Genomic DNA, 14,256 nt, shown 5'->3' with positions numbered 1-14,256 from the left:
CTCAGCCATACAAAATTGAAACATGGATAATAGGAGCAGGAGCAGACCATTCAGCCCTTTGAACCTGTTCTATCATTCAATATGATTATGGCTGATCATCCAACTCAGTATCCTTTCCTGCTTTTTCCTTGTCCCAGATTATCCCTTTAGCACTAAGAATTATATCTAGTTCTTTCTAGTCAGAATGTGTATAGGGTATAAGCAGGCAGGGAAAGAAAGAGTCAAGTCCTGAGTTTCATGAAACAAGAGGTTCAGCTGAGCATGACTCAGATCAGATAAGAACCTACAGTTAACAATTTAGTGCTGGAGGCAAGGGTAATGGGTTAACAAGGTAGAAAAACAGTTATTATGTAGAGCCATTTAACAATATTGGAAGCATCAGTAAGCGAGGTCAGTTTAACAAGGTGAAAAGTATTCATTATGTGAAGCCAGTTATTCATTGTGTAACAGCAGATAGCTTAATTTATACAATTGACACTTGCTGATTGTAATGGTCACCCAATCAATACGTATGTTGCCTTATCTGGATGGTCCTCCCTATAAAATGACCATATAATTCATTGAGAAACTGCTGTTTCAGAGAAAGCTGTGCATTCATGTCTCTATGCATATGGACTATCACTCTACCTCCCTCCAGGGCCTGGAATAAAGATGAAGGAGTAAAACTCTAGTGTGTCTGAGCATTTTGCTTTGACGGGGGGGGGGGGGGGGGGGGGGACAGGACACCACCAGAAGACATGCAATGTTTTGGTCTCAACACCTTTCTATGACAGAGAACTCCACAGGTTCGCACTCTCTGGCTGAAGAAATTACTCATCTCTTCCTAAGTAGTCTCCCTGATAACTTAGATTGTAACTCCCTGGTTATGGTCTCTCCAGTCTTCAGGAATTTCCTTCCTGCACATGACATGACTAGTCCGGTTAGAATTTTAAGGTTTCTATGAGATTTCCTCCCCCTACCCCCACCCCAACAATTCTTTGAAATTCCAGTGAATATAGTCCTAATCAATCCAGTCTCTGCTCCTACGTCAGTCCTGCCTTCCCAGGAATCAGTCTGGCAAATCTTCACTGCATTCACTCCAGAGCCATAATATTCTTTTTTTGATAAGGACATAAAACAGCACACAATACTCCAAGTGTGGTTTCACCAAGGCCTTGGGCAATTGTACCAAGACATCTCTGCTGTTGTGCATGTGTAATCTCACTATGAAGATCAATATAACAACTGGTCTTCTCTCCAGTAAGGATCTCAAATTCTCTAACATCACTCCTTTTCCTTGTATCATGGTAGTCCTGGTTTAAAAGCATTAAGTAAGTTCCAACTTAAAAACTCTGATAGACTTTCATTCAACATGTTTGTGGCAGAGAATATGTTGTTCATACATTTTTTGTTTAATTCTTTCATGTGGGTATTTCAGAAATGTGATGATATTCAAACGTTTTAGCAATATTAGTGGTCAATTACCTCGCTTGCTAGTAAATCATGGTGTGTTCTATTTTAAAATATAACAGGAACATTATGTCACATAAACAATTTAAAGTTCTTCTGATGAAATATAAGTCTGCATCATGTAAATACTCCAAAGCCGACATGTTGTTCAGTAAATCCTGGATGGTTTCAGAGGTTAGTTAAGAAAATACAGACGTCCTGACCTCAGTATTTTATTGTTTATGTACTGTTCCTCTTTGAAGTTTGATGCTGAAATGTGAATGAACTGGGATATACAATGAAGAATTCTGTATATATTTTCATTCTACAGTATTAGTGACGGACAGCCACCCAGAGCCATTTAGTTTACAAAAGAGTTCCATGCATTATTATGCCTAATATGTTTTGCGTTTTGATTGAAAAGAATGTGACATTACTAAGGAACAGTATAAAGAAATTGTTAATTACCATACTGTTTTTATCTAGGAAGCAGCAACCCCTAGTTGTACTTAACGTAACTGAACAAAATTTCAGCAAAAATGTTAAAGTTCAATAATTTTCTGACATGGGATATTCAAAATGTACAGTATAAATTTAAATGTGTACACATAGTTGTTTTTAGTTTGTTGCAAGCATTTGAAATATCACTACAACCATATTTACGAAGTAGCTTAAGATAATCAGAATTGTCTGCATTACCTACATTTTAAAATATTATCGTAACATGCTAAAGCTTACTCGTGCAATAATAACATCAAATCAAATAATCACAAAACTTCAAATTTTACAAGTGACTTGGCTACAGGAAGGTGGGGTTGGTTCGTATGGACCAGAGATGTCCCTTGAACCATTCCACGAGTTTGCACTCAGCCTCTCCGATGTAGATAAGACCACATCGAGAACAATGGATGCAGTAAATGAGGTTCAAGGATATACAAGCAAATCTCTGCTGGATTTCGAATGATCCTTTGGGGCCTTGGAGGGAGGTGGTGTGGGTCCAGGTTTTCCATCTCTTACGGCAGCAGGGGAAACAGCCAGGTGTGGTGAGGGGATTGGTGGGGAGTGTGGACTGAATGAGGAAGTCATGGAGGGAATGTTCCCTCTGGAATGCAGACAGGGGTGGGGAGGGAAATATATTTTTGGTGGTGGGGTCTGACATTAGGTGACAAAAATCGTGGAGGATGATTTCTGGATTTAGAGATCAGCAGGGTAGAATGTGAGGACTGGGGGCTTCCATCCTTGTTGTGGTTGTGGGGGTGGGGATCAAAGCAGACGCGCGAGAAATGGAGGAGATACAGTTGAGGACATTGTTGATAACAGGAAATGGAGAACATCTGAGATGTCCTAGAGTTGAATCGCTCATCGTGGGAACAGATACGGCAGAGGCAGAGGAATTGGGAAGAAGGGATCGTGTTTTTACAGGAAGCGGGCAGGGATGGTAGGGTGTAGTCAAGTTAGCTGTGGGAGTCAGGTGGTTTGAAGTAGATGTCAGTGTTGAGTCAGTCACTGGAGATGGAGATGTCCGGGAAGGGAAGGGAGGTGTTAGAGATGGTCCAGGTGAATTTGAGATCAGGATGGAAGGCGTAAATGAAGTTGTTGAACTACTTGAGCTCCTCATGGGAAGATGAGGTGGTGCCAATACAGTCATTGATGTGGCGGAGGAAAAGGTGGGGGATGGTGCAGGTGTAGCCATGGAAGATGGCCTGTTCCACGTATCTGACAAAAGACAGGCATAGATCAGACCCACACAGGTAAACACAGTCACCCATTTGGTTTCTAGTCAGTGGGAGGATTGAAAGGAGAAGTTGTTGAGAGTGAGGACCAGTTCTGCCAAACGAATGAGTGTGTCGGTAGAGGCCAACTGGGTGTGGCAGCGGGAGAGGAAGAAATGGAGGGCTTGAAGGTCTTCCGCATGGGGTATGGAGGTGTAGAGATTCTGGATGTCCATAGTGAAGATGAGGTGCTGGGGGCCGTGAAATTGGAAGTCATGGTGGGCATGAGTGGTGTCTCAAACATGTGTGGGGAGTTCATGGACCAAGGGGGAACAGGACGGAGTTAAGATATGAGGAGGAGAAAGTGAGGTCTGCAGATGCTGGAGATCAAAGTTCTGTTTCTATCTCAGGCGACCGAATCAACACGGACATCTACTACAAACCAACCGACTCCCACAGCTACCTGGACTACACCTCCTCCCATCCTGCCCCCTGTAAAAACACCATCCCATTCTCCCAATTCCTTCGTCTCCGCCGCATCTGCTCCCAGGAGGACCAGTTCAAAATACGTACAACACAGATGGCCTCCTTCTTCAAGGACCGCAATTTCCCCCCCGACGTGGTCGACGGTGCCCTCCACCGCATCTCCTCCACTTCCCGCTCCTCCACCCTTGAGCCCCGCCCCTCCAACCGCCACCAGGACAGAACCCCACTGGTCCTCACCTACCACCCCACCAATCTCCATGTACAGCGCATCATCCGCCGTCACTTCCGCCACCTCCAAACAGACCCCAGCACCAAGGATATATTTCCCTCCCCTCCCCTATCAGCTTTCCGTAGAGACCACTCCCTCCGCGACTCCCTTGTCAGATCCACACCCCCCACCGACCCAACCTCCACTCCCGGCACCTTCCCTTGCAACCGCAGGAGGTGCAACACTTGCGCCCACACCTCCCCCCTCACTTCTCTCCAAGGCCCCAAAGGAAACTTCCATATCCGCCACAGATTCACCTGCACCTCCACCCACATCATCTACTGCATCCGCTGCAGCCGGTGTGGCCTCCTCTATATTGGGGAGACAGGCCGCCTACTTGCGGAGCGATTCAGAGAGCACCTCTGGGCCACCCGGACGAACCAACCCAACCACCCTGTAGCACAGCATTTCAACTCCCCCTCCCACTCCACCGAGGATATGCAGGTCATTGGACTCATCCACCGCCAAACCACAACAACGCGACGGTCGGAGGAGGAGCGTCTTATCTTCCGACTGGGAACCCTCCAACCACAGGGGATGAACTTGGACTTCACCAGTTTCTTCATCCCCCCTCCCCCCACCTTGTCTCAGCCGAATCCCTCCAGCCCGGCACCGCCTTCCTGACCTGCAGTCTTCTTCTTGATCTCTCCGCCTCCATCCTACTCCGACCTATCACCCTCACCTTGACCTCTTTCCACCTATCACATTTCCAACGCCCCTCCTCCAAGTCCCTCCTCCCTACCTTTTATCTTCTCCTGCTGAACACTCTCTGCTCATTCCTGAAGAAGGGCCTGTGCCCGAAACGTCGAATCTCCTGTTCCCTGGATGCTGCCTGCCCTGCTGTGCTGTTCCAGCAATAAAGTTTCAACTTAAGATATGAGGAGATGAGTTCAGTGGGGCAGGAGCAGGTGGAGATGTCATTCGACTGGGCAGTCAGGTTTGAGGATTTTGGATAAGAGGTAGAACCGGGCAGTGTGGAGTTGGGGAACTATGAGGTTGGAGGCTGTAGATGGGAGATCCTCTGAGGTGATGAGATTGTGGATGGTCTTGGAGATGTTGGTTTGGTGATGACAGGCGGGGTTGTGGTTGAGGGCACGGTAGGAGATGGTGTCAGTGAGTTGGCATCTGGCTTCAGCGATGAAGAGGTTGGTGCGCCATACTACCCTTGCACTCCACCTTGTCGACTGGTTTAATGGTGAGGTTGGGGTTGTGGCGGAAGGGGTGGAGGGTTGCGCTTTGTGAGGTTGGGAGGGTGGGGTGAGTGAGGGGGTGGAGAGATTGAGGCAGTTAATAATGCAACAGCAGTTGGAGACGATGAGGTTGAGGGAGGGTAAGAGGCCAGCATAGGGTGTCGAAGAAGATGGTGTTTGTTGGAGACAGGAGAAGGAGTCTTCGGAGGGTGGGTGGGTGGGAATCACATCATACCAGGTTTGGCATTCAATTAAGGATGACAGGCAGACTCTTGAAATTAGAGGGTCAATGGAAGGTGCTCGATCTCCAAAGCAACAGCAGGTGCCTTTGTAGAAAGGAGAAGGTGATTCAAGATGGAGACTCTCTTTCCAGCTTTTTAATATTTGGAGTGTCAAGAAAAGCCCTGAGCAGCTGAGCCACTGTTGTGGACTTTGTAGGGAAAATCCCCTCCAAAAAAAGGTAACCTGCGCCTACAACTCAAATCAAGTGTCCTGGAGGGTTTCTCAGTCTGCTTGGAGTGCTGGTATCTGCCCTTCACATGGGAAGTCAATTCTAGGCAGCTGTGCTATTCCCTAATAGCCCCATGAGCTGGAAGCAGACTGGTAATTTTAATTGACCTCCAACAAAAGGCCTTTAGTGAGATGGACTGCTCTGCACCTCGTGTGCCTCTCCAAAAAATTGCAGACAGGTCTGGACAGGAAGAACAATGACATAAAAGTCACCTGGAATATTATACCGACCAATACTACCTACAAATCTGCACATGGAAGCCTGTAAAATTCTGTCAATGGACTTGGTGCATTGTCAATATTTTTCTCCTGTCTAGTACTTAACACATGTCAGTGTAAACTCTTATGCACCAACATTTTGTCCCCAGTATCCTGTAGTTTCCAAGCTATCACTTTCAAATCCACTGTCTATTCTGGTCTAGTCCTATCAGTATACTTATCAATTTATATTGAGATTCAAATAGACAGTAGTAGTGAATGTCAGAGAGGATTTCTCAAAAAGGACATTGAGGAAAGGAGGCTTGTTCAACTGTTCCATTTCAGTAAGAGATAGAGCAAGTCTACCTTCAATGCTTAATACATGTTCTGGGATTCCTACAGCTCAATGCTCTTATGTATTGATTGTATCAGCAAAGGGCCCGAGCCATGTGCTCACCATGCAATCTTGATGGTGAAATACAGTGCTAACTTAGGGATAATGGCTGCCCCAATCAGATCATTGCTCACTGTATATCATATATTCTCACAAATGGACAAAATGCCATCACCTTCAGATCTGAAAAAGTGATTGTATACCTTAAATTATCAAGGAAATATAAAAGGTATCTGAAGAGTTTGAGCATCAGATAAAGCTGGTCATGTCACACAAATAGTATTTTCCAGCAATAGCTTGCTGCCTTCAAACCAAAATGACAACCTGACTACCACATAAATGGGTAATGCAGTATGTGAATCTCTGTTCTGGTGCAGTGCCAGGTAGGTAGACTAATAGTTTGTAACTTGTCACTTCACTAACCATATTCAACCTGCCCGAGCCTGAAAACTTGAGTTCATAATGTCCTGATTCTGCAAGTAGATAGCATACTTTGAATTTCTCTGCAAGTGCTAAGAATTACACTAACAATCACAAAGATTATTTGTTGGGTATACAGGGTGGTACAGTTGTGCTTGCTGAAAGGCTACATATAGTCACATCGAGCAATTTAGAATCCAGGGAAGGAGGATTTAGAAACTGAATAAGGAAAAAAGAGAAAATTAATGCAAAGTAGTTAGGGACAAGGCGGCACTGTCAAAGCTTCTTGAGGTATGTGGAAAGGAAAATTCTGGCCAAATAAATGTGGGTCCATTACATTATAAGTGGAGATAGGAAAGATTATACTGGAGAACAAGGGTATGGTGGAAAAACTGAAGAGCTACTTTGTGTCTGTCTTCATGAAAAAGCTACAAAATACCTCCCAAAAATACTACACAACCAAGGGACTCGTGAATATGAGGAAGTAAACAAAATAAGTATCTTGTAAATACATTATTCTCAAAAAATTAAATGAATTGATGGATGATAAATCTCCTGGACAAGAAGCTATATCGCAGGGGGTCAAAGGTGACATGAGAGATAATGGATACAATATTGGTTATCTTTCAAAATTCTCATGATTCTGGAAAGGTTCGAGCAGACTGAAAAGCAGTAAATATATCTCCACTATTCAAGAAGAGAGAAACAGAGATAATAGAGAGTGATAGATCAGTTCATTTGAAGTCAGGAAAATGTCAGAATCTATTATGAAGGACAACTCTACACTTAGAAAACAATGCTAAAATTGGGCAGAGCCAACATGGATTTATGACAAATTTAAAGTTTTTTGAAAATATACTTAGAGAGTATTGATAAAGGTAAAATCAATGGTGAAATAACTCCAGAAAGGCCAGAATCCTGCACTAAGTCAGTCTTTATTCACGTGCATAGTAATTGACACTGGTCCAGCTTTCTCAGAGCCACCTGTCAGAGTGAATAGAATTACTGGCACTCTGGTTTATATCAATCAGCCAGGGCTCCCTGATTGGACCAGGTTAACAGCCCCAGTCATGGAACTCATAATGCTGACAAGGCTGACCTTGTTACGATCACTATTAATGGAGGTCATGTATTTGGATTTATAGATTTTTTTTTTTAAGAAAGATCCCATATAGGAGTTTTAGTAAATAAACATACAGTGCATGGGATGGAGGAAAATATTAGTATGCAATGAAAATTTGTTAATAGACAGAAAGCAGAAATTAGGAATAAATAGATCATTCCCAGAATGGCAGGCTGCTACTAGTGTGTTACCTCAAGAACAGCACTCAAAGCTGTTAACAAGCCATATAATGATTAGCATAGTGGGACCAATTGCAAGTTCCAAATTTTCCGATGGCATCAAATTGGGTGGTAATGTAAATTGTGAGAACAAAAGAGGACTTCAAGAAAACCTGGAGAGATTAGGTAAATGGGCTAGATCACAAGCGATAGAACATAATAAGTATGAGGCCATTCATCTTGATAGGAAACAAAGATTGAAAATTTCTTAAATGGTGAGAGCTTGGGAAGTCCATGTGTCCAAAGGGACCTGGGTGTCCTCATTCATGAGTCACTAATAGGTCGCATGCAGATACAGCAAGAAATTAAATGGTCAAATGGTATGTTGGCCATCATCACCAGGGAATTTAGATACAAGAGTAAAGATATCTTCCTGCAATTGTGTAGTGTTAAAAAATGTGGCACTGGAAAAGTGCAGCAGGTCAGGCAGCATCCAAGAAGCAGGAGAGTTGACGTTTTGAATAGTGGGGATATATTTACTATTTTTCAGTTTGCTCGAACCTTTCCTGAAACATCGATTCTCCTGCTCCTTGGATGCTGCCTGACCTGCTGTGCTTTTCCATCTATACACTTTTTGACGCTGATCTCCAGAATCTGCAGTCCTCATTTTCTCCTAGTCACCGCAATTGTGTAGTGCCTTCGTGAGACCACAGCGGGAGTATTGTTTTCAGTTTTAGTTCCCTTACCTAAAGAGAGACATAATTGACATAGAGAGTGTGGAACATATATTCACCAGATTAAGCCTGTGATGGTGGGATTTATTTTATGAGAAAAGGCTGAACAATTTGGATCCGTATTTTCTCAAGTTTCAAAGAATGATAATGGCTTCATGGAAATGCTAAAAATTCAAAGGTGGCTTGACAGAGAAGAAATGTGTCCCCTGGCTGATGAGTCTAAAACTAGGTGATATAATCTCAGGATTAGAGGTGGGCCATTTAGAACTGAGATAAGGAGGAATTTCTTCAGAGAGAGGAGAATCTTCGGAATTTACTGCCCCAGAGACCTGTGGAAGATGGATCATATTCAAGTCAGAAATCAATAGCTTTCTCGAAACTTATGATATTAAGGGACACAAAGAATGCAGGAAAGTGACACTGGCATTGATGATCAGCCATGACCTAACTCAACAGTGAAAAGGCTGGTTGAGCAAAATAGCTTACTGTTCCTATTCTCTCTGAATCATATGTAACAGAAAATATCCCAAACACAATGACCATCTCTGGGTATCTGCTGTCCAACCAGCAGGGCAGACACCACGATGCATAACTAAAAAAAAAGATGTCAACCTGATGAGGCTCCAGCACAAAACTAGTAGCATGCCAAGGAATGAAGGCAGCATTCAATAGACAGGGCTGAGCAATCTTGCCACCAAATGATCAGATCTACGCTCTGCAGTCCTGTCACATCCAGTTGGAAATGGTGATGAACAATTAAACACTTACAGAAGGAAGAAATGCCTCCACAAATATTCCCATGTCCCATGATGTGGGAGCCCAGCACAGTGTAAAAGACAAGACTGAAGCAGTTGCTTCCACCTTCAAACTGCCCCTAAGGTCCTCAGCATCACAGATACCAGTCCTCAGCCAATGTGATTCATACGGTGAAGAAACAGCTGAAAGCATTGGATAATGCAAATGCTCTGGGACCCCACATCATGCCAGCAATAGTACCAAAAGCTTGTGTTCAGAACTAGCAGCACCTGTAGTGAAGCTGGTTCAGTATAGTTACACCATAGGTATCTCTGAAGCAATTGGAAAATGGCCCACAAAATGCAGAATAAATACAACCTAGCCAATTACAGCTCTATCAATCTGCTCTTGATAATCAGCAGATGATGGAAGGATTCATTGACAGTGCGATCAAGTGGCACAGCAATAACATGCTCACTGAAGCTCAGTTTGAAATTTGTCAAGGTCACTCAGCCCCTGATCTAATTGTAGCCTTGGTTCAAACAAGGGCAAAAAAAACAGAACTCCACAACAAGGCAATAATTACTGCCCTTAACATTAAGACAGAATTTGATGAAGTAAGTTATCAAGGAACCTAAGCAAAACTAGTGTCAAAGGGCAAACTTTCCACTGGTTGGAGTCGTACCCAACACGAAGGAAGGTGGCTGTGATTCTTCAGTCATCTCAGTGCCAGCCATCCCTGCTGATATTCTTCAAAGTAGTTCTCTCATCCAATCATCATTCTGATTTGGAATGCTTTTTTTTAAAACTGTAGGAGGGCTAAAGTCCTGGGACTCCCTTCCTAAGGCAATGTTGATGCAGCCAGACCCCAAGGAAGCAGCATTGAATGAAGACAACTCACCACCACCTCCTCAAGGGCAATTACAGAAGGGAATAAATGCTGACCTAGCCAGCAACACCCAACACCCACATTGCGTGAACAAATTTTTAAAGAATTGCAGAAGTTTTGCTTGATTTCTTTTGGACTTTGCTTCAAGAAGGAAATTAGCATTTGTTCAATTGTCCTCCCACTGAATCTGGAGACATTACTAATGGAATATCTAATGCTTTCGTGTGTCACTAGTACACAGTCCATGGGAAACTCATTAATACCTTATCACTGATGGAGATTATCTTCTTGTAAGGTTTCCATTATCTTAATTTATTGCACAAAAAAAACACTAATAGCTGTGCACAATCGCAACAACAATACATTCTCATACAACAGTTAAAATTTCATTTTATAGCTCCTATTTTTTTTAATACATTCATAAGTCTCAACATGACTTAAAATGCAAAGTAATTATCCTACAACATATTATAGATGCTCAAAATGAATCCATGCAAACTGACGGATGTTAGATGCAAGAACCTATACACACAGATCATTTTATACATCACAGACATATCATAAGAAAGTAGCAGGAGAGGTGCTAATAGTATTTGGAAAGAAACAGGTATTGGTTTTGAACTGTTGCCTGCTAAGGACTGAATATATTTAGGTGAACAAGTGAGATTAACAACTTTTTAAATATTAGTTAAAAGGCTTGTTATGAAAGTGTTTAAAATGTTAACACTGCTTGATAAGATGTATCTGAGAAACATAATTCCAAACTGATTATTGAGAATCAAAATCAGGAAGAAGGACACAGGGGGACAGGCAAAAAGTGTAACTAGAGATGTGAAATAAAAGCTGGTCACAGTGAAGCCCACATCCCACAAGTAGAAAATGACTTTTAGCTAAAGCAGACAATAAATCTGAATACTCCTTTTCCAAATGCTTGTCAAGTAGTAAGATAAACAGAACTTCTTAGAATAAGACAGTTTTTTTTTATTAGATAAGGGAAAGCTGAATTGTGGTTCAAATCAGCTATGATTTAATTGATTCAGTGTAGGGGCAAGGGGCTAACTAATTTATTCCTATTCCAAATCTAACCATGAATTGCTTGACATATTTTGCAAGTGCTGGCAAGTGGGACTAGACTAGGTTAGGATTTCTGGTCAGCATGGACGAGTTGGGCCAAAGAGTCTGTTTCTGTGCTGTACATCTCTATGACTCTATTTACAGGAATACACAAGTAATTTATTACAAAAGGAATATTCTGTTCCAAAAGTGCATAAGTCACATCTCTGGAAATTAGAATGTACCTATACTGTCTCAGCTTTAGTTTACATTATCAATTTTCTGAACCTTTTCAAAGATTGGAATGGATAGCATTACAAGACTGCTCAAGAATCTACTTTCTCGTTACGAGAAAATTGAGACTTTATTTTAGCAAATGGTGTAGTTTGAAACTGTAACCCCACAGACTACTAATTTCGCAAGACTGTTCACTCCCATTAAAGGCACCATATGCTGCCTTTCTCACATCATGGACTAATTTTAGGAAGGCAGCAGATGCCATTCTCATAATACCTGCGCAAAGTGATAAAGAATTTGCAAGTGATTAATTGACAATCAAGTGTCCTAAGCACTATTTAACAAACTAGGAAAGCCTGTATTTGAATATACTTCCAAACTAATTGTGACATCTAAAGTGCAACAGGAAATATTGCCATTTTACCATCAAAATCTCCAATTGAATTCTAATATTAAGAACTTTATGCGTTTAAACTTTTAGTGTCACACAAAATAGCAATTACAGATCAGTTAAATTTAACTTCTCAATGCACATGCTTAACTGTGGGAGAAGTGGAATATATTCATTGCACACTTTCCTACAGTGTAAAACAAGAACTTCCCTAATGTTCTGTCAAATAGCAGCATGAAGGATGGAGGGAGTCACACTGCTTTTGTTTCACATTAGAATCAATTCCTCAGATGAAAATTTGAATCTGGAATTTTGGAATTCAGCTGTTTCTTGGTTCATGTACAAAGTTGTCAACCATAAACATGTACCTCTGTCATATGAGGTACATTACTATAAGTATGAAATTTTGTCTTCAGCAATCTATGACTGAGTTAATTTCCTTGTGAAGCCATTACATAGCATTTGTAATATATACACACACACACACAACAGTTAACTTTAAAATATATGGGATTGAGTAATTTGAATGATTAGTGAATTAGTTACGTTTTGGGTGTTAAACGACAGAGAAAAGTAGCTTTCATACACCATTTGTGATAACAGTTACTTAAGTAGCAACTAAAATGTAAAACAATTATTGCACAAAAATAATAGATTTCCATTCGTACACATTGATTCACATGCCGCAAAACCTTTCAAAGATAGTTGTGAAAAAGCAACCTTGCATAAATGTTACTTTACAGTTAACAAGCACAGCACTGTAGAAAATGTCATTTTGAATTAGTTTATTTTTATCGCCCATAATAAAGATGAAGTAATTCAAAGAATCTAAGTTTATCAATATTAGATATTTCAACATAACAATTCCACCCCCCTCCCACCAACCAACCTCCAAGGCTAGTCAGAGACGCTTTAGTAATACATACATGGCATGTGACGAGCAGCCTAGAAATGGTTTTCCTGATTGTTTCGAATAATTTAAATATAAATCTAGCATAAAGGCTACCACGCACCATATCGCGCACACATATACTGCATACAGTCCGCATATCGCTTTTGCCGACGAAATACGGGAGCAATGCACCCATCGACTTCTAATTGAATGAAAAATATACTGGTCTGTAATGCTTTCAAAAAATGACAGAATTGTTACAATATCAGTCGGTTTTAATTCCGGCTAATAGTCCAAATGTTTCCACAATGTAACTGTACTTCGACGAGTGGATTTACCTGCTGTCTGTCGGTTTGTCCCTGCTTATGACAGGCAGCGAGAGAGCTCTGACTGCTGGCGCTGCAAAGTCTCGCCCTCCCTCTATAATCTGGTTCGAGCGCTGGCTCCTGAGCGAACTGAGTCGACGCAAATCTGAAGCTTGAGCAGCAGCTCCACCGACAGCCGGCAAATCACAGCCTCATCGTGCAGGATATCCGCTTTCAAAAAAAAAATACCCCGGCTCATTCAAAGAAGCCTGTATTGCCTGATGAAGGTGGACAGTGCGCGTCGATTATCGCTGAAAGCTGCTTAAGGAATACTGCAGTCACATTCATCCCCATTCACTGTCGCCACGCCATGCATTATTACTGACACGACTGTCATTGACAGTTTCTTTCCATAAATGAGGGAAGACTAATTCAAGTAAACAAAATGTGACAGGGATCTTTGTCTTCCTCACGCTCCCAGTTTTTTTTTATTCTTCGACGTCGATGGAGTTTCTTGGTGTGGACGGCAGGTTGGTGTAACCCACTTGCGGCTCCGCATTCCGCTCCCTGAAACCGAAAGAGAACAGCGGGCCAGCGATTCCCCACTTTTTTGTCACGGTGGAATAAATGTTACTATATAATCGCTGCTTTTATATAACTTTTTGTTCAAGTCTAAATATCCATCTGCGCCTCACATTCATTATAAATAGACAGTGTCACTATCACAGTTGTACAATTTTTGTTTTATCATAGTGACATTATTTCCTCAGCATCACGCACCGGCCTCCTAGGTCAAAACTCATGAAGTGAATGTTGCCTTTTTTTTGTAAACTGGCTTATAGCGGCGGGGAGCTGGACGCCGTGTGTTTAGTGCATCTTGCGTGTTCAGTGCATCTTTATTCGTGCATTAGATATACAAATACAAGCATTTCAAACAGGCGCCAGTAATGATATTTATCTTACAATGTGGAAAATTATCTTTTTCACAATTCAGTAGGAAAAATCTAATCAACCAATTACTCCACTTTTTTTGTCATAAATAGAGATGGCGCAGGTGACAGCTAAAAAGCAGTATTTGCACAGTAATAAGTTGCTAATAGGTTCATTTTGTGGACTGCATAAATGCAAGAGGT

General features: G+C 41.9%; 1 protein-coding gene across 2 annotated transcripts in view; it reads right to left on the bottom strand.

The window, feature by feature from the left end:
* b3galt1b (beta-1,3-galactosyltransferase 1b) overlaps positions 1-13,294 on the bottom strand; it is a 162,715-nt gene extending 149,421 nt beyond the window's left edge. The window contains exon 1 of one of the 2 annotated variants that reach the window (XM_043693919.2): positions 13,157-13,294. The gene's annotated coding sequence lies outside the window, so the exon portion shown is untranslated. The remainder of the gene's footprint in view (positions 1-13,156) is intronic. The other variant, XM_043693920.2, reaches the window with a different exon arrangement.
* Between the last annotated feature and the right edge of the window lie 962 nt (positions 13,295-14,256).

This window comes from Chiloscyllium plagiosum, unplaced genomic scaffold (assembly GCF_037043375.1).
Source record: "Chiloscyllium plagiosum isolate Xiang-an unplaced genomic scaffold, Cpla_swu_hap1 HiC_scaffold_7, whole genome shotgun sequence".
NCBI classification, from domain to species: domain Eukaryota; kingdom Metazoa; phylum Chordata; class Chondrichthyes; order Orectolobiformes; family Hemiscylliidae; genus Chiloscyllium; species Chiloscyllium plagiosum.
The sequence above is the reverse complement of the archived record's forward strand: the minus strand, read 5'-3'. Positions and strand labels throughout refer to the sequence as shown.